Source organism: Colobus angolensis, unplaced genomic scaffold, assembly GCF_000951035.1.
Source record: "Colobus angolensis palliatus isolate OR3802 unplaced genomic scaffold, Cang.pa_1.0 Scaffold182, whole genome shotgun sequence".
Classification (NCBI taxonomy): domain Eukaryota; kingdom Metazoa; phylum Chordata; class Mammalia; order Primates; family Cercopithecidae; genus Colobus; species Colobus angolensis.
Window position 1 is genome coordinate 349281 of NW_012114955.1, and position 20691 is coordinate 369971.

Genomic DNA, 20691 nt, shown 5'->3' on the forward strand with positions numbered 1-20691 from the left:
CCTGCAGATTCTGAAAAGTACCCCTGTGCTTTGAGGACCATCAGGGTGTTGAGCTGAGCACACAGTTCTTTAGTGAAGTGTGTTATTTGTTGTTGTTGTTGTTGTTTCTTGAGACGGAGTTTTGCTCTTGTAGCCCAGGCTGGAGTGCCAGCAATGGCAGGATCTTGGCTCACTGCAACTTCCACCTCCCAGGTTCAAGCGATTCACCTGCCTTAGCCTCCCAAGTAGCTGGGATTATAGGCGCCTGCTACCATACCTGGCTAATTTTTTGTATTTTTAGTAGAGATGGGGTTTCATCACATTGGCCAGGCAGGTCTCGAACTCCTGACCTCAGGTGATCCACCTGCCTTGGCCTCCCAAAGTGCTGGGATTACAGGCATGAGCCTCCACGCTCAGCCTTGTTGAAGTGTGTTATTTGTATGATATATATTGTAATATCCTCTTCAAAAAGCATCTCTAAGTTAAATGAAGAAACTAGAGTTTTCAACTGCATTCCTGGAAATTTATTCTGTATGCTCACCTGAGGGAAATGATTTATTAGCTACCAGAATCCTCGAGATTCTCATATCTCTGGGTAATACTCTTGTATTAATTTGCTTATTATTAAAGACTTTCTTACTTGGACTCCCAAGTTGCTCATAGTTTTCTGGTGAATGTTCCTATATTTATAACATGATTTGTGGTTGGCTTGTCTTAAGCCACCCACTCCTGATCTTTTCAGCTGGGTTTCTGAAATGTCGTCCTTGGGGCTGGAACTTTCCATGCTTACTCTCTGCAAACCAAGATTTTATTTTAGGGGAGATTTGTGCTGAATCAGCTCAGCTGTGTTTGGGGGTAGGGAGAGGACAGGCTTTTTTTCCCACTTTAAAAATAACCCTTATGTGCCAAAAAACCCTATAAAATGTGCTGAATTGCAAATCTTCCAACTTCCTATACCTCTTGGTTTACAGAGAATAGATTCTTCTGAGCTTGGGCTTGATGATACTGTGCAGAATATCTTATGTTGTAGACGAGTGTAAAGTGAGGCTGGATGCAGATGTGCTCATTTGGAAAGGAAACCTGACTATTGCTGTCTTTTTTCAGTATTTTTTTCTCCAGCATATGAGCAGTTTTGTCCACTTATAAGGATCTATATAGGGATCCTAGATATAAATTTTCTAATGAGAAATAAGTTTGCTTGTGTATCTGCAAAAGAACCCATATCATTCAGAAAGAGTCCAATTGGAAAGCACCAGCATTCCAGGGTTTCTATGTATGTGGCATCTCTTTTTGTTACGCTGTGTAAAGTTGGGCTAATTGTTTAGTTTGCTTGAATATTTCTTTCCCAAGGGTATGAACAATTTGTTTATGTGTGAGAAGGTAGGATGCACAAGTATCTGTTAGTTCTAAGGTTGAAATTTGTCGCCTTTTTATAATTGGGTGGTAGAAGTGACATTTTAAAGGCTACATCTTCATAATTGAGGTCATGTAGTTGTAAGTTAAAAAATGAGCCCCTTGTTTTAATGTATTTAAAATCTGAGTGATACTTTCTGCTCTTATGTGAAAGAAATTATTTTTATTGATACCTAGAATTGCCTTTTTTTACTTTTACCTAAGCAGTTATCTTCTTCTGGCAAAGCTTTAGGTATCCCTAAAGTATAACAGTTCTATCCCATGAGTATTGCTAGCTTGGACAGTCCTTCCTGATGTTTTCATGATGATATGTGTAGTGGGTTGCACAGCATCTCCCCAGAATACCCATCCATCTCGAACCTTAGAATGTGACCTTATTTGGAAATAAGGTCTTTGCAGATGTAATTAAGTAAGTTAAAATGAAGTGATACTGGATTATGATGGACCCTAAATTCAATGACCGGTCTCCTAATAAGAAGAGGATCTATAGCCAGACGTGGTGGACTGCACCTGTAGTCCCAGCTACTCAGAAGGCTCAGATGGAAGGATTGCTTGAGCCTAGGAGTTGGAGGCCTCAGTGAACCATGATCATGCCACTGCACTCTCGTCTGCGCAATAGAGTGAGACCCCAACTCTAGAAGAAGACGGAGAAGGAGGAGGGGGGATGGAGAGAATGAGGAGGAGGAGGAGGACTAGTATTGGGCACAGAGAGAAAGAGACCATGTGACAGTGGAGATAGAAATTGGAGTGGTTTTAGCTACAAGCCAGGAAATGCTGCCAGTTGCCAGGGTGCATCAGCTAGGAAGAGGCAAGGAAGGATACCTCCCTGGGGCCTTTAGAGGTATAATGACCCTGCCTACACCTTGATTTTCAACTTGGAGCTTTCGGACCTTTGAGGGGGTAGTTTGCGGTACTTTGTTATGGCAGCCCTGGGAAAGCAATTTAGCTTCTTATATCTGGTCACCTGACTCTTGGCCGAACCTCTTGTTTCTGGGTTTCTACTTCGGTAGTTAGTTTCTTTGCCAAGTAATCTGTGAGACAGGGTTTGATAATGTCAGCATTCTTTCGTCTCCGATTTCCTGCCTATTTTGTCTTGCTTCCTTTATTTATGTTTATTCTTTCTGTCAATACTCCTCCTGGGTGGTAATGCCTTCCCTCCTGCAGACCAGCTGACAGTTGGTGTGGAGGAATTGATACACCCAAGCAAATTTCCAGTGTTGTCCGTAGGCTTACCTCCAAACCATTGTCCTGTTTTCTTTCCTTGAAGCATGAACACTGATGTACACTTAAGAAGGCTGCCCTATCTCATGGCCATCCTAGTCACAGGACCTCCATCACTTCTACTTCGTAATTAGCAGCATTTTGAAATATGATACACCCTGGGAGAAATCATTCCTGGCAGTAGCTCTTGATGAGCCGTGCTCATCCCATTCAAGGTTGATGAATAGAACATTAGGAATAATTAGCACAAGATTGTCTTCTGGAACACTGTCTCTTTTACATAGAGCATTATGTGGCACTGTGCAGGAATTTTCTTCAGTAACTATAGGAATCCCAGGTTTTCTCCTTAATCTGGCCTTTTTGGATAAGGTATTTTTTTCTTCAGCTTTGCCTTCGCACCTCTTCTGGCTTCAACAAGTGGGCTGGGCTGAACAGCAAGTAGTCTCTGAAAACTAAGGTCAATAGTTGGTGTGTTTATTTTCTTTGGGACTCAGTCCCTGAAGCAGCTTTGGTCATGTGTAAACACTTGCTATGTTAAGAAGGCCTTAATATGTTAATGAGTAGCCTAGTAATACCAATTCATTTCTCAAATTCTTTTTTTTTTTGTGACAGTGTCTCACTCTGTCACCCAGGCTGGAGTGCAGTGACGTGATCTTGGCTCACTGCAACCTCCGCCTCCCGGGTTCAAGCGATTCTCATGCCCCAGCCTTCTGAGTAGTTGGACTATGGGCATGTACCACCAAGCCCAGCTAATTTTTGTATTTTTAGCAGAGATAGGGTTTCATCATGTTGGCCAAGCTGATCTCGAACTCCCGATCTCAGGTGATCTGTCTGCTTCGGCCTCCCAAAGTGCTGGGATTACAGGCATGAGCCACTCTGCCTAGCCAATTCATTTCTGTTATTCATTCAGGAAATATTTTTTGGACAACTACTCTGTGCCAAGCTTTGTTCTAGACGCTGGGGATAGAGCCTATTTTTATAGTACTAATATTTTAGAAAAGACACATAGTTGTTGGGTACCTTTGTAGAGGTGCAGTAAAGATGAATAAAATATCATCTCTGTTGCAAGTTGCTTACAGTCTAACTGGAGTAAGATGACATCCGTCATATGAGAAGTTGAATAAGAATAGATTTGAATAACTGGTAAGATAACAGAAATGTATCACTTGGTGGTATTTGATAAATATTAATGCGAAGTGTACTGATTGTGGTTATCTTTCACAGATAGGAGAGTTCTCACTTGCTGGGTGACCTTATGTATTTAATGGCCCCAGCTTCCAGTCATAATCCTTACTCTTAGGAATATTTCCCCTCCTAATTTCTTTCTCTGCTTGTAGATTTCTGCTTCCAGCTGCTGACTAGTGGATACCCAACTGCAGGGTCCAGTGGGTAATTGACATCTGTCATGTCCAAAATATAGTTCAGAGTTTCCATATGATTTTTTTCTCCTGCCCACAAACTGCCTTGGCTTTGCTATTGATCTTTCTAAATGTCATCTCCCATCCATTTTGCCAGACGTTAAAACCAGTAGTCACCCAGCCCCTAACCCGATCTTTTCCATAACCAAATTCATCATTACCCCTCTTTTTCATGGTTTTTTTTGTTTGTTTGTTTGTTTTTTGGTGAATCTCTTAGTCTGTGTCTTCCTTATCTCTCATTTTAATTATTGGAATTTCACCTTAACTACTTGCCCTGTTGCTTCTGTCTATGCCATCTTGCAGATTACTGTCACAATTGCTTTCAAAATGCGTAGGCCTGACTATGTCACCAACTCTACTGATACCCATTTGCCTGCAGAAAACAATCTGACTCCCTAAATGATTATATAATAAAAAGCAAAGGAAAAGCAGCTGTATATAAAATATTGTAACTTCAAGTGAGCATCTTGCTTCCATTTCCAGTCTGACTTCCGGCATTGCTGTCCACATAATATGTCACAAAGAACTTCTCACCTTTCCATGGGGACATGCCAAGCCATTTCACAATTTCTTTCCTTCATACTTTTTTTTTTTTTTTTTTGGGTCAGGAATCTTACCTGTATTCTGTATTCCTGGCTCCCCATGTAAAGTCTGATGTTCTTTGTCCTCCGATAATGTTTTTGTGACCCTTTCTGTTGTGGTAGTTCCCAGGTCTGACCTACCTCCCCACCCCTATAGGACAAAGAGCCTGTCTTGTCTTTTCATCAGCTCACAGTTCCTAAGATTGTGCTCAACATTGAGAATGAGATTGAGATCCTCAATAGATCTTTGCAGAAGGGGTGGGATTTGTCCTGTGCTTTGTCATATGGAAGATTTCGATGTGGAGAAGGGATGCAGAAGGCCTGTCGTGTAGCTCTGAGCTGGGGAAATGGTTTCCATGTCACCTGCTTTTTAAATTTCTTCATGCTATTATATAATAATATTGACTTGGAGCCCTAATTCAGGGAGACTTTAGGTATAAATACTGTCTGATTGAAATACAAACCAAGACCTTAAAAATAGGTGGATAAATATGTTTTCTTATGTTTTGCTATGTACGAATTGAAATTGTTGGATTATCGCTCCATCTGATTGGCAGCATGCTTGTTGCCTAGTATGAAGTCTTCATGAGGGAAGCTGAGCAGTCACTCCTTAATACTGTAGGTCTGATTTGGGGCTTTTCTGTGTCTTTTTCATTATTGAAAATGTGCATCATTTGTATCTTGTTCTCCTTAAAAATCACAGAAGGATTTACTCAACTAATAGGCAGTAAACTAATATTTTTTGTCTTGAATTCTCTATTATTATTTTAAAGTTCTAAGTAACATAAGGTTGATGAACCTTGACTGAACCCTGCTGTTCCCATCTCCCCCCCAGCCCTTGGCTTGGGATTCTTAATGTTCCTATTCCCCAGTAATAGTGCAAATGAGTTGGAAGTCAGTACGTCAGTACCTTGCTCCACTTTGCTATGTCTGCATTGTATGATGTACCTTTTTGCCTGGCAAGTTGCTGCTGAGCCCAGCTCCCCAGAGCCTGTCCTAGTAGAGTTTGATGCACAGGGTGGGCAGTGAAACAGCAGAGTTTCCTCCCCCAGGCTCGGTTTCCACTACCTCCAAACCTTTAATCCCCATTTATTTTAAAAAGACACCAAAAGAAAAGCAAGGAAAGGAAAAGTAAAGAATGGAAGAAAGAAAGGAAGAAAGTCACAGAGGTGACCTAGTCTTTGATTAGAAGTTTAGGTGACCGTGTTTTGGTGAGATGGTGTCACGTGCAGCTAGAGAGCTGGGGAGGCTTTTTTAGCTTTCTGATTGAATCTCTCAACATTTGAGTGAGAAAATCATAATTTGATGGTCTCTGCATTCATGACACCTCCATTTCTTCATTTATAAAACGGACATCATGTTTGACACCTATAATTCCTAGGGTTTGTAATAGTATAGGGAGAGAATGTAAGCAGTCACATTAGGAGTAAATTTGAGCAGGACAGAATGGAAGGAACTGTTTCATTTCTTCAGGGTGGAACTATAGAAGCTAGCACCTCAAATGCAGACCTGCAGCCTTGTCCAAAATTTGTCAGGCTACATAAAAATGAAGAGATGAGACATTTCTGTGACCTCAGAGTCAGGAAGATATGCAGTTGAAGATTGTGTGTCATCATATTCTTACACTTGGGATGAATTCATTTCTTTCACTGTTCCTCATTTTCTTAATTTGGAAAATCCAAAGGTTACCTTTTTTCTACTCTCTAAAAAGATGATCTTACTAAAGTATCCAGAAAGACTCAATTTGTTTTCCTGGTATTTCTAATCAGATTCTGACTTAACAGCGTTTACTTTTAAATATGTAGTTTCCCTAGTATTGGCTTTGAGGAGGGCCACCATAAAGAGGCAGGTGGCCCCACCTTGTAGGATGGGCTGGAGGTAGAAAAATTCAGGAGCCTGGAGTCCTGGCCTGAAGTGCATCTGGTCTTTGGTCACCTCACACCCTTTTTATGTTGGCCCTTAGTTAACCCCTTTCTAAAAACAGAAGGAACCAGCAGACCAGCTCTGAAAATCAGTTCATAAAGCCCAGTTTGAAGATTTGTTGTCCTGTTTTGCATTGATTGGACTACTTTTAGGATTCCAAAAGTTTAATCTAAGATTGTTTTATTTTAAATATCAGTTAATTTGATGAATACTGACGTGATGGCTATGTGTCACACACAAACCCCCGAGTCCTCTGGCCACTGGGTGATTCTTTGAACTTACTGTGAACGGTGATTGTTAAAGGCCTGTCTGCTGAGAATGCTATAATATAAATCTCTACTATTTCTGTGCAGTGACTTTAATTTAATCACGCATTATGCCCACCTTCTCCCAACCCCCACAAGCTAGGAGATTGAATTCATTCTTTCTCCACCTCTGCTCATGCTACCAGGTTAGGGTCAAAGCAGATCTTTTTATCTGAAATGTTTAAGTGGTTAGGTTGGGGTTACAGTTTGGTTAGTTATTGGGGAAAGGAATTGTTTCCTCCTTTTCTAGGATGTGTGGTTCTTAATTGTTTTCTCTCATTTGAGGGCTGGTGGTGGTTTCCTTCTGTCATTTGTCAGTTCACTACATTTTGAAATAATGGCTTTAGGAATCCAATGCCATCAGAATGATTGACTTCTTGACATTAGCCAGGTGCTTTTTCACATTTTTCCGTAGTTTCTCCTATTGCCAGTGGTGGAGTTTGCTTGCTGCCAGCAGTCTGGAAGCAAAGCAGCGTGTAGTTTGAACTCCACAGCATGGGAGAGTTTTTGAAGATCAAAGACAAAGATGAGTCATGTTGCTGTTCTTCGGTATTTCTGCTTTGGTGTAGTTAATCACAGCTTTCCAAGGGGCAAATGGTAATAAGATCACTGAGTCTAGATAGATTTATGATGTCTCTCTCACCATTCGGAGACTGAAAGTAGAATTGATAGTCTTTTTTACGTTACAGACACAAACTTCCCCTTCCTTTCTTTCTCTCTAACCTCATTTTCTTTCTTCCCTCTCCTTCCTTTTTCCCCCTTTCCCTCTGCCTTCCATTTTCCATCCTCCTCCTCAAAGTTTCTTAGGCCTCCAACATGAAATTGTCAAAATGCTAAGCTTGTAGTAGCACTCACTTTCCAATGTATATGGTCCATCTGCCTTTATGTCTGACTTGGCTGTTGTAGTGGATCCCTGGGACCTTTCTGGCTTTAACAAGAAAAAAGTGATTTGCTAAATGCCATTTTTTCTTGTTTCTGTTCTTCCTTTCAGCAGCATGAAGCTTGGTTCAGTACCAGAGTTGACAGAGCATTAGCTTTTCTCTGAACCAGGTCCGTTTAAGTTTTTGCTTGATGGCTCCAGTTTATTCTTGGCTTTGGATCCTCCCAAATGAACATTCAGAATGTTCTCGGCAAGAGGATATTATGTAGTGCATTTAGAACTCTCTGCCTTCTTTAACGTCGTTTTTCATTGTTTTTGGAAAAAAGAAAACATGGACAAGGAAAACGTTGCGCCAGTCTTTCCTTTTAGTCCAAGTTTCCCTTCCTGAGGAATTCTAGTTGATGGGCCAGTATATGTGTGTCCTTGCTGGGTGCTCTAATGATGCAGTAGCCTGATGCTGCCCCAGGCACAAGTAGCATGCGGGGTGCTTGGACATTGTTTCAGCTAGCAAAAGAATACCTGTTTGGATAACACTGACCTGCTTCAGAGTATGTTGTTTTCCTTGGATGACCCAGCTTTCTGTAATTCACATTTGGATTGGATTGTTTTTTCCTGAACTCCATGTCATCATCTCTGTTGTCTCCAGGTTGATGGGTACCAGTACAGGATTGATTTCTCTGCATCTTTGTTTTTTCTGTTTCTTTCAGGGATTGCCTTTTACATTGGGATGATTTCTATGGTCAGGCAAAGGTACTTTTCCTTACAGGATTTTTTTTAAATTTAGTTTTTAAACTGCCAGGAAGATATAATTTTTAAAAAATTTTTGTTTTATATAACATAACTTGTTCTTTACATTTTAAAAATAGATGTAGAAAGGATGTGTGAAAAAAAATAGCTGCGTAGAAAGCACATATATGGATAAAGCAGTGATTTAAAAAATTTTTTCTTCTAAAGATTTTAAAAGTCAAATCAAGAAAGTAAATGAATTTGGTTGTTTTATTGCCGAAACAGACATTTTGACGTCATTTGGCAGGAAAGCCACTGTGGAAACATAGGATATTTTTTGACAAGCTATTATATAAAATAGGCAGACATTTGAATTATTTAACATCCCTTTTATCTTTTAGACATTTTTATTTATGGGGAAATCAATATCATTGTAAGGTTTTCTCTTGTGTGTTCATTTTTTATTTTAATTATTATTTTGAGTAGATAATGCATTTAATTGGTTTAAAATTCAAATGCTAATAAGGAGCATAAATTGGAGACTTTTCTTTTGCCCTAGTCCTTCACAGGTTCATTTTACCACCCAAGAAGCAGTCAGTGTGACGATTTCCTTGTAAATCCTTTCAGGGTTATTTTAGGCCTACATAGGAAGATATGTTTGTGGGTAGGTGTTCTCCCTTTTTACACATATGCTAGCATCGTAAATACAGTTTAAATTTCATACATACCACCAAAAATAGTGTCTTTGCATTTGTGTTTCAATTCTATGTGCTTACAAATAGTAAAGGATTGTCATATTTGATCTGTACAACTTAGAGAAAGCTTGCAACTTTCCCGTAAAATTTTAGTCTAGTTTTCTCTATGGCCATAATTTTCCTACTTGAAAATGCCACTGTGAATTCTGCTAATACTGGTGATATTGTTCATTCTGTCTTTGTTTATGATACTATATATATATATTTTTTGCTGTTTTGTTTTAAATATCATTTACTGCTCATTTTTTTCAATCATAAAAGCAGCACTTGTTTATTCTAACAATTTTTTGTTTTTAAAAAAAGAGAAGATAAAGGAAAAAAACCCCTAACACCCAGGGTAGCATCTGTTAATACTTCAGTGTGTATTACTCTAATCTTTTTTTTTAATGCACCTGTGTTTGCATAATTTTCAACTTAGCTCATAATTATATGTTACTTACTGCTTTGTAACCTGCAATATGATCGTTTTTCCATGTCATTAAATAGTCTTCTACATGAGGTACTTTATCATTTAATATCATTGAATGTTTAATCAATATCCTGTTGTTGGCTGTTTGTGGTGGCTTTGAAACCAAATAGACATGAGTTTGAATCTCTGGAGTAGCATTACCTAACTCAGTCCCGTCATGACCATTAAAAGAGGTGATATATGTTAAACATTTAGTGCAGTGCTTGGGCACATTGTAAGAGCGTAATTGATAACAGCAAACTACTGAGTCAGGGTTTAGGAAAATTAAGAACAGAGAGCAGTACACAATATGACAAATAAAATGAACTAGTTCTGGGTTCTGATAAGACTGAGTGAGAGAGAGAAGGGGATGGGCAAAGTGAGCAGTGTGGTCGGGGGAGACACAGAGTGAGTTCTTATGAGGAAGAAGGCAGCCAGCCTTATTTCCCTTAAACCCCCCACCTTGTAGTTGCTTTCAAAACCAATCCAGCAAGATTACAGTCTATTGCATGTCCTTCTTTAGAAAGTCTTTTTCACCCCGAGGTGCTTAGTTCCCCTGACTAGGATGTTCTGAGTCTGGGAGGAAGTGGGAATGGCCTTGGGAAGGGGGAGTTGTGAGAGAACTCAACATCTTATTTCCTTGGTTTTCTGAGTTTCTTGGCACATTTTTCACAACCAGGTAGGGTTCCCATGGGAACTGGCAGGCCCTCTGAGGGGGACTTAATTTACTGTGACCCAAAATAAACAAAAGAAAGGGCAAAGTATGCACCCTACCAGCAGGTTTTTTAAAACCCGAGTTTCTCTGAAAGTCTCAGACTTACTAAAGCTCAAAATTAAAGATTCTCAATCCCCTGAACTTACTGGTCTAACCATAAGTTTGTTTGATCATCAGTTGGAAACAAATGTTGGATGCCTTGCCTCTTCAACATTTTTGAGCTCTGTAAATGAATGCTCAATTAATTAATCCAGCATTACAAGCTGTTCTTTTTTTTTTTTTTTTCACTTTGACATATTTACTTTTAAAAGTTAGACTTAATTGAGGACGTGTTGGCGAATTCAGGTATTGATCAAATTTAGATAGTATCATAAAGTGAGTTTATTTCTAATCCTATAGGTTAGCATATTTTGTTTAAAGTGACCTTGATATTTAAAGTGAAAGAGAGATTTGTTGTGATTTATGTTATAGAATGATGCATTTTATTTACTCATATCATAATCAACACTTAAGCAATGAAGGATTTACCCTGGTATTAAATATTGATTATGACAACAACAAAAATGAAGCAGAAATGCTACTTTATTAAAAAATATAGGCAAACTTTTAAAAAAAGTAAACAACTACTTTTGCAAATACAGTGGTATGTTTTTATACTGTCCTTTCTCCATGGTGGTATCTTTAAGTTTCCACTGATTTTAAATAATACCCCTTTCAAAAGTAAGTGCATACTAACTGCAATAGCTAATGAAAAAAATCTGATTTTATATGTCCTCAGCAATAGTGTTATTTGTCATATCAGAAAACTTATCTACCAGTTCTTTTAATTCTTCATGGAAAAGCAGTTGGTGCTTTATTCTTAGGAAAATATTGAGGTTTTATTTTGTTTTTATAAGCCATATTCCCTGATATAGATGAAATCTGTTTTCTCTCCTTGTTCACTGGAGACATAACAAGTGTTCAAGGCCACCTCTGTGGTTTTCCTTCTTGATACCTGATTCTTGATAAGCTGTTTAAGGACTAAAGCAATTAGATTTAGGATCCGTTTTAAGTCTGTATAGCCTGGAATGAAAATTCTGATCTTTACCCGTTTTCGTTGTCCCAATCACTTTATCTTTTGTTCTCTTCCATCACTTCAGCGAGAGTAGCAGTTCCAGTGCTAAAAAAGAAGATGGAGTGTTCCTTTAATGTTTGCACATATATGAGACTCCTCATGAATTCTTCTTTTTTTTTTTTAAGCTTGCTTTAAAAAATACTTGATGAGCAGTGGGATGTCATCATTTTTAGTAGTTCTAACCATTTTGCTGTTGTTTACCATCCTGTTTTCTTAGTTCCTGACCTTGGAAAGCTTTATAAACCTCTAATCTTCATCTTCTTTGTGACTAACCCCATTGTCTTCCGCCTCAGGTGGTGTATTTGCCAAATTTTTTATCTGTTTTCTGGAATGTATGTACAACTGTAATAGTTTTGTTACTTGAAAGGAAGTAGGAACATGTGGACACCAAATAAAAATTCGTGGGTTGATTACAAGCCTGTTGGAGAATTATATGTAGGGAATCTAATCTCCCTTATTGACCGTAATACATGTGTCACTGGTTTTTAGGAATGACAGTTATTAATGTTAGCTTAAAACATACTTTTTTTTAAAAAATAAGAGGCAGAGTCTTGCTCTGTCACCAAGGCTGGAGTGCAATGGTGCGATCTTGGCTCACTGCAACCTCTGCCTCCCAGGTTCGAGTGATTCTCCTGCCTCAGTCTCCTGAGTAGTGGGGACTATGGGCGCATGCCACCATGCCTGGCTAATTTTTGTATTTTTAGTAGAGACGGGGTTTCACTATGTTGGCCAGGATGGTCTCAATCTCCTGACCTTGTGATCCACTTGCCTTGGCATCCCAAAGTGCTGAGATTACAGGCATGAACCACTGCTCCCGGCCACCTTTTTTTTTTGGAAACTGAATTTTGTTGTTGCCCAGGCTGAAGTGGTGTGATCTTGGCTCATTACAACCTCTGCCTCCCAGGTTCAAGCAATTCTCATGCCTCAACCTCCCGAGTAGCTGGGATTACAGGTGTGTGCCACCATGCCCAGCTAATTTTTGTACTTTAGTAGAGATGAGATTTTGCCATGTTGGCCAGGCTGGTCTTGAACTCCTGACCTTAGGTGATCCGCCCACCCCGGCCTCCCAAAGTGCTGGGATTACAGGCATGAGCCACGGCACTCGGCCAGAACATACCTGAACCATGAATATCTTCCATGTCTCTTCTGTAGTTATTTTTTTCTGATTATAAAAGCAATATATGTTTAGTATACTAAGTTTGGCAAGTATAAAGGAAAAATAAAAGTAATTCAAATAACATTTTGGGGGATTTTCTTTCACATACACATTTATATTCTAATCTGTCTGTGTGTCCTTTTTTAAAAATGGACAATGGAGGCCGGGCGTGGTGGCTTATGGCTGTAATCCCAGCATTTTGGGAAGCTGAGGATGTGGATCACCTGAGGTCAGGAGTTTGAGACCAGCCTGGTCAACATGGCAAAACCCCATCTCTACTAAAAATACAAAAATTAGCTAGGCGTGGTGGCAGGCACCCATAATCCCAGCTACTTGGGAGGCTGAGGCAGGTAAATTACTTGAACCCAGGAGGTGGAGGTTGCAGTGAACCAAGATTGTGCCACCACACTCCAGCCTGGGCCAGAAGAGTGAAACTCAGTCTCAAAAATAAAATAAAATTGCCAGTGGAGTCTGAACATCTCCCCACATCCTTAAGTAAACTTTTATGTATTTGATTTTAATGGCTTTATGTTATTTTATTCCATGAGTGTATAATTTAACTGGTGTATGTTCATCTTATTTATTTATTTATTTATTTGAACTATGGTGATGTGGTTTTATTTTGTTTTAATAAACAGGCCATACTGTATATTGGTATCAACTAGATTCACTAAGCCCTACAAAATTATAGTCATCTAGATTTGGGAGGATGTAAAGGTTAGAAGAGTTAAAGACAAATCTTCTATGTCTATTTATTGACAGTGTTGAGCACTTTCTTAGGTAGGATTTGGTCATTTAAGAATCCTAATAGCTTTTTCCTATCCTTTTATGTCCTTGTATTTTATCTCATTTAAAAAGTCAATGTTTTTTGTTTCCTAGGATTTTACTTCTCTCATATTAAACTTTAATTTCATTCCCTTTTTAATCTTAAAAAACATTGAACCTAGGTACTAATGATTAATTTATCATTCCTTTATTTAAAAACAACATAGCAACAACTACTCTCTTTTTAAATTTTTAAAATTTTTGATGTACTTTTATATAGATCAGCAAGAGGTATAGCTATAGGGTGGGTAGTTTTGGAGAGAGCCAGAGTCATTAACAGAATTTGGAGGTCTCTGTATGTCAGTCTTCTTGCGGACTACCCTCTTAGCCATCTCGCTGTGTCATTCATTTCTTTTAAAGGGTAACTTCTAAAATGACTCCAACTTGAAAGGTCCTTGGGCTGGCCCTTCCAGACTGAAGTTCAATCCAGGCATAAAATAGACTTTCTTTATTTAAATGATGTTGATACTATACCTTTTACTGTGGTTTCCTATCCTCACGCTTCAGATATTATTCTGATATTTAGGATCTTAGTTATAACTCTTTTATTAACTAGATGTTTAAACTCGGGGAAGCCACATAACTTCTGAAACTGTTTTCTCTTATAGTGTATGAGTGCTCTAGGTGATAACTGTGGCCTTTTTCATTCTGATTTGAAGTAAAACTTTCATTTTAATTTATCCCTTAAAAGCTCACTTAACCAATTAAGAGTTGGAATTGAAAATGAAATCTTCCAATAATTAAATCATTAAAATTTTAAATATTGATCATTTTTTAAAATTAATTTTTCCTATGCAGATATAGTTTATTTTTATTCTTTTATAACCTAACCTAATTGCAAATTATATGACTTGGCAATTTCTATTTCATGTCTCTTTCAGAAGACCCCTTTTCATAATTTGAGGGCAAATTGTTTAACTTCTGCAAATCATTAATAACTCTTGCATTGTCATTGTAGATGTTATTGATGTATCTTTCCACCGCTCCCCAGCCCTATTAACTATGTATTGTTTCTCTAGACTTTTTAGCCCAGACTTATCATTGGATATTACTTAATTTATTCTATTCTTATGTTTATCATGATGCATATTCACAGGAATTATAGATGATGTCACTAATCAAATATTTATTAGATCTGATATGGCATTTCATTTTACAACCTTTTGTCAATTTTAACTGTTTATTATGAGGGTTTTATTAATAGGTATCATTTTATTCTCAACATGACTATGCATCTTGGTTTGTCTTTTACAGAGAAAAATAAAGGAATAGTATATTATGTACCTATTTTTAATATTTCAGATGTAATTATACTAGATATAATTAACCTGAAATGTAGTTGTTCCTTAATACATTTATTTGCATTACTTTTCTGTTTGGTTTCTTTAATAACATATATAGTTAGCATTTTTCTTACTATTTTTCTAATGTAGCAAGTTTTTGTTGTTGTTGTTGTTGGTTGTTTGTTTGTTTGTTTTTTCTAGACAGTCTTGCTCTGTTGCCCAGCCTGGAGTGCAATGGCATGTTCTTGGCTCACTGAAGACTCTGCCTCCCAGGTTCAAGTGATTCTTCTGCCTCAGCCTCCCAAGTAGCTGGGATTACAGGCACCCACCACCATGCCCGGCTAATTTTTTTTTTAGTAGAGACGGGGTTTCACCATGTTGACCAGGCTGGTCTCAAGCTCCTGACCTCAGGTGATTTGCCTGCCTTGGCCTCCCAAAGTGCTGGGATTACAGGTGTGAGCCACTGTACCCAGCTGCAAATTTCGTTTCTATTTCCTATACCTTCTGGTTGTTTGAGATATATATGTATATATTGTTTAAGTGGTGGGGCTTTGGATCATTCCTTTACTTTTTTTGGGGATTGTTTGACCACCCTCATTTAGAGTGATTTCTGTGAAGATCTTGGACAGTGATTACAGTAAATTCTTATCTGTAGTTGGAAACCTCATTTGAGGATTTTCTAGTGTTTGAAGGTTGGTACTTTTGTATAGTTTTGGTTATTGTATCATGATGCTTCTCTTACTGCCTGAGCATTTTCTCTAGAACTGCTAGAAATTTTGGCTTTGTTCTTCTTTCTTGTAGAGTTGTCTAAAATTTTTTGGAAAATCTGTAGTGTCAAATTATTATTAAATATCATCACTGCCTTCTTGGACTGGTCTTTTGACAACCAGAATAATAAATTTATAGCTCAAAATGTTACCTCCAGAGCAAACACAGTTCTTCTATTCTTGAGGTATTGACTCATCTCCTGGACTAAAAGACACAGAGACTTTTCTTTAGTAGCCCAAGAATAAAAATTCTTTCCATATTAAATCATGGGACAGAGCTCCCTGGGTCATTTTTGTTTATTGCTTTACTACTGTCTTGCAGAAGAATGTATCATTAGTTTTTCATCTGACTTCTTAGAGATAGGGGGCGGAAGAGGAGTCAGGTTAGCTGATCTGAAGAGCATCACACAGGCAATACCGCAGGTGATGCATCAGGGAGAGATTTGTTGCTGTGTATACTAGCGATACATTCCAACAGACTATGTATTATTAACTAAGATAGGAGAGTCCTTAAAACCCGAATTACAGTCTGGTTCGTTTGAATGAGTATGTGCCAGGAATCTTGGAAGCAAATGCAGCAGGTGAGGGAAAAGCCTTTAGGGAGCCCGCCCCCCTGCCCCCTCCCTCACATATTTTATGTCTGTGTCTTGTTTGCATCCTAAACAGTAACTGTACTCTTCATCTGGAGCAAAGGACCTGCTGCGAGGCAGTTTCATGTCCTCTGAGGTGATTGGTAGGTTGGTTTATTGTTTGGGCCGTCCCTTGAGACACTGAAAGATTTCTTCCTCATTATGAGAGACTTTTAATTTAAAAAAATGGATTTGGTTGAGGTTCTCTGAAGTGGACAGATTAGGAGATTAAAATACTCCTTTTATGTGATTTGACTCTGATAGCTTAGTTTGTGTTTGTCAATGAAAGCTTCTCCATAGGCCACTGATTGCTCTCAACTGATTCTCAACATACTTTCTCTTACTATTAAAAATAATATTATTACAAGATTTTTTATTAAAGTGGTTATCAGCATACTTTCTCTTATTATAGCTGCAGTCTCAAAAGCACACCTTAGTGGATAAATGAAGTATGATATATCCTTACAATCAGTACATTCTGTCCTAAAAAGGAATGAAGTCTGCTGTATACTTCAGCATAAATGAGCCTGGAAAACTTGTCCCAAGTAAAAGAATTTAGACACAAAAGACTACATATTATGTGATTCCATTTATACAAAACTTTTTTAGGGATCTATAGGTGGTTGATGGTTTCCAGGGGCTAGGGGTAGGGGAAGTTGGGAAAAAGAAGTGGCTGCTTCATGAATATAGTTTATTTTCAGGGAATTGGATAAGCGTGATGTTGCACAGCAGTGTGAATATGCTAAAATCCACTGAACTGATACACCTTAAAATGATTGAGATGGTGGATTTCATGTTATATAAATTTGATCTTAATTAAATAGTACATCTGTATGTCAATGCGTGGTTGCTGAATCAAGAAGGCCTTGGTGGCCAGGTGCAGTGGCTCATGCCTGTAATCCCAACACTTTGGGAGGCCGAGGTGGGTGGATCACATGAGGTCAGGAGTTAGAGACCAGCCTGACCAACAAGGTGAAACCCTGTCTCTACTAAAAATACAAAAATTTGCTGGGCGTGGTGGTGGGCGCCTGTAGTCCCAGCTACTTGGGGGGCTATGACAAGAGCATTGCTTGAAGCCAGGAGGCAGAGGTTGCAGTGAGCTGAGATTGTGCCAAGAAGGCCTTGGTGTTTCTTGGTGCTAATGCTAGTTGGCATTTTAGCCAATTGGTTAAGTGTTGGTGAGAGCGGGGAGAGGAAGTACCTTATAATTGCACCTTTGAAGATAATTCGAAATACCTTGGCCGGGCGCGGTGGCTCAAGCCTGTAATCCCAGCACTTTGGGAGGCCAAGACGGGCGGATCACGAGGTCAGGAGATCGAGACCATCCTGGCGAACATGGTGAGACCCCGTCTCTACTAAAAAATACAAAAATCTAGCCGGGCGAGGTGGCGGGCGCCTGTAGTCCCAGCTACTTGGGGGGCTATGACAAGAGCATTGCGTGAACCCGGGAGGCGGAGCTTGCAGTGAGCTGAGATCCAGCCACTGCACTCCAGCCTGGGTGACAGAGCGAGACTCCGTCTCAAAAAAAAAAAAAAAAAAAAGAAATACCTTATAATTGCACCTTCGAAGATAAGCCCTTCTGCAGTGCCAAGTATGTTCCTCTGGATTCCGATCCATGTTTCCCTCACTTTTGTTCCTCTAATAGGATTACATCATATTTACCGTTGTTCATTTGCTTTTCTATTTGGACATCTTTCCATAGCAGAATATATCCTTCTCTTAATGATCCTCCTCATTAAGAGAAGGATATATGTGTCCAGTGACCTTTTAATTCATGGAAAGTGCTGTTGGATAATCATCTTTACATTTTCATTATCAATGGGAATATGAGGGGTTTGGTTAACCTGCTTGACTGATTCCAGTCTCTTGTGCATTCAGTATCTTTTACCTAAACTCTGTTGAAACTGTTCTCCTCTCCCTCTTTTCAGAAACTAGCTCGTAGTTTGCTGACTAGGAGTAGATAACAAGCCCTATATTTATTTTGAGACTCTCTGGGATATACAGTTATAAATGTATGAGTTAGAGTTCTAGTAAAAGAGGCAAATTGGGAGACAGTTTATTTGTACATGAACCCTATTTTTCCATATTATATTCTCTTCATCAGATGATCTGCTGCTCAGCGAAAGGGCTCCATGAGCACGAATTCTTGACTTCTGATGCCACACCCTGTGCTTACCTCAGTATTAAAGTAAAAAACAAAACTCCATGGTTTTTATTGACTGTACTGTGATGGGAGACAGAATGAATCCAGTTTGTTCTAGCGGGAAGTCTGGGTTCCTTTTCTACTCTGCTGATGAGAAACAGGATCAGAGGGCATAAGGGGGATGGGTCACAGCCCTTCGCATATTACCAACTGTCTTAGAACTGGCTGGCTAACCCACTGCAAAGTGTTGGGTCTTAGTGAATGGTCAGTAGGCAAAGCATTATTTTATATCCTTCTTCCACTCTTTTCCAGCTCTCTCTGAAGGGCTGCAGCTAGGTATAACAAACATCAACCAGTAGTATTAGATTGTCAGTGATCAGCATGCCAAAATGCAGTTCCTTGTTACGTGACAAGTAGAGAAAACATATGGCAGGCAGGTGGTAGTGGCAGGATCATTATCAGCTCAGAGTGAGATTGGCAGTTCATTTGCAGCTAGTGATGCCCACCTGCCATGGCAACAGTACACCACTGGGCACCCGGAAGACCTCATGATCGTGTCCTTCTAACAGTGTTTAGCCTGCCCTGCATAATCCTTACTGGTTGGCAGACACTACTGAGCAGTGACCATGGCCTCAGTGTGGGAACTATTGTGATGAAACAGATGCTCAAAGGTGAAGACCCTGCTTGTGAGGAGGCTACTTTTTTGTGTTTTTTGCTGTTTTTTGTTTATAAAGGTAGATGTTTTCTTTATATGTTTACTTAGTTCACCATATTGTTTTTCTTAAGACTTAATCAAAATTTTCCCCTTTCCAAATGTAATTTAAAAATTTTAGTCCCTGTGGAAATGTACGACGTAAAAAATTGGGAGTACCTTATAATTGCACCTTTGAACATAAGCCCTTCTACAGTGCCAAGTATGTTCCTCTGGATTCCGTTCCATGTTTCCCTCGCTTTTGTTCCCCTAATAGGATTATGTCATATTTACCATTGTTCATTTGCTTTTCTATTTGGACATCTTTCCATAGCAGAATGTGTAGCTCCCACTTGTTCTCAGCAGCTACATCATATTTATTCAGAAGTATTGGTAATGTGTAGGTGAAAAAGATAGGCAAGGTTTCTGCCAACTTATAACTCATGAGATTTAAGATTACTTAAATCTCAACTTGTAATTATACATTTGTGTTAAACTACTATGAATGCAAAGGACACCATGTTTGTACGTAAATCTTTGTTTCTGTAGACTGAATTCCTAGAAGTGGAACTGCTGGATTAAAGGACATCCACATACTAAATGTTAGAATTGCCAGCCTGACCTCCAATGATGTTATAATAATTTAGATTTCTGCCAGCAGTGAAAAATACCACTTAGAGAAGCATGTGGAAATTGGAAGTTCATTGGACAAAAGCACAGACAACAGTGATTGATTAAGTTCAGCAACTAGAGAAGTAGATAGAGGTGGGAAAATGGTGGTGAATGCACTGAAAATTCTGTAGATCTGCACGTGATAGATCTCTAAGGCAGATGATTCTTCATAGAAAAATTCTGTCACAGTGCAGGACATCAAAATTTGTCAATTTTATAGGAAGTCAATGAACCATAGACTATTCTTATCCCCCTTCTACAACTGCCTCTGAAAAATGGTAAGAAAGGCATGCTTGGGTTGACTTGTGGTACCTAGACGTGCAGCTTGTGCCTTAGAGCCAGGGTCCCCAAGCCCCGGACTGCAGACCGGTACTGTTAGGAAGCAGGCTGAACAGCAGGACATGAGCATCAGGCCAGCCAGCATCACTGTCTGAGCTCCGCCTCCTGTCAGATCAGCAGCAGCATTAGATTCTCGTAGAAGTGCAAACCCTAGTGTGAACTGCACGTGTGAGGGATCTAGGTCTTATGCTCTTTATGAGAATCTAACTAATGCTTGACGATCTGAAGGTGGGACATTTCATCCTGAAATCACCCTCCCCACCATCCGTGTAAAAATTGTCTTCTACAAAATCGGTCCCTGGTGCCAAAAAGGTTGGGGGACCACTTCCTTAGAGTGTTGACTCTTCTCAGAATGTAAGAAAATAGACAAGTGTATTTTATATCCTGAGAAAGGAGGCCTAAAAGGTAGACTATTTTATCTTATGTGACAACTGGAGAACTCTGTGTCCTTATTTAGAGGTTATTGAACATGACTTCTAATTATGGTTTTGGGAAACCATCCATGTATTTTCTTGGGAATGTGATTGAACTGTCTTTTTTTTTTTTTTTTTTTGTATGAGATGGAGTGTTGCTCTGTTGCCCAGGCTGGAATGCAGTGGCGCCATCTTGGCTCGCTGCAACCTCTGCCTCCAAGATTCAAGTGATTCTCGTGTCTCAGCCTCTCGAGTGCTAGGACTAATTGTGCACATGCCACCATGCCTGACTAAC

General features: G+C 39.1%; 1 protein-coding gene across 1 annotated transcript in view; it reads left to right on the forward strand.

Annotated features, from left to right (window-relative positions):
* The window catches only part of SND1 (staphylococcal nuclease and tudor domain containing 1), a 443852-nt gene that overhangs the window by 165046 nt on the left and 258115 nt on the right, over positions 1-20691 (forward strand). The window lies entirely within an intron of this gene.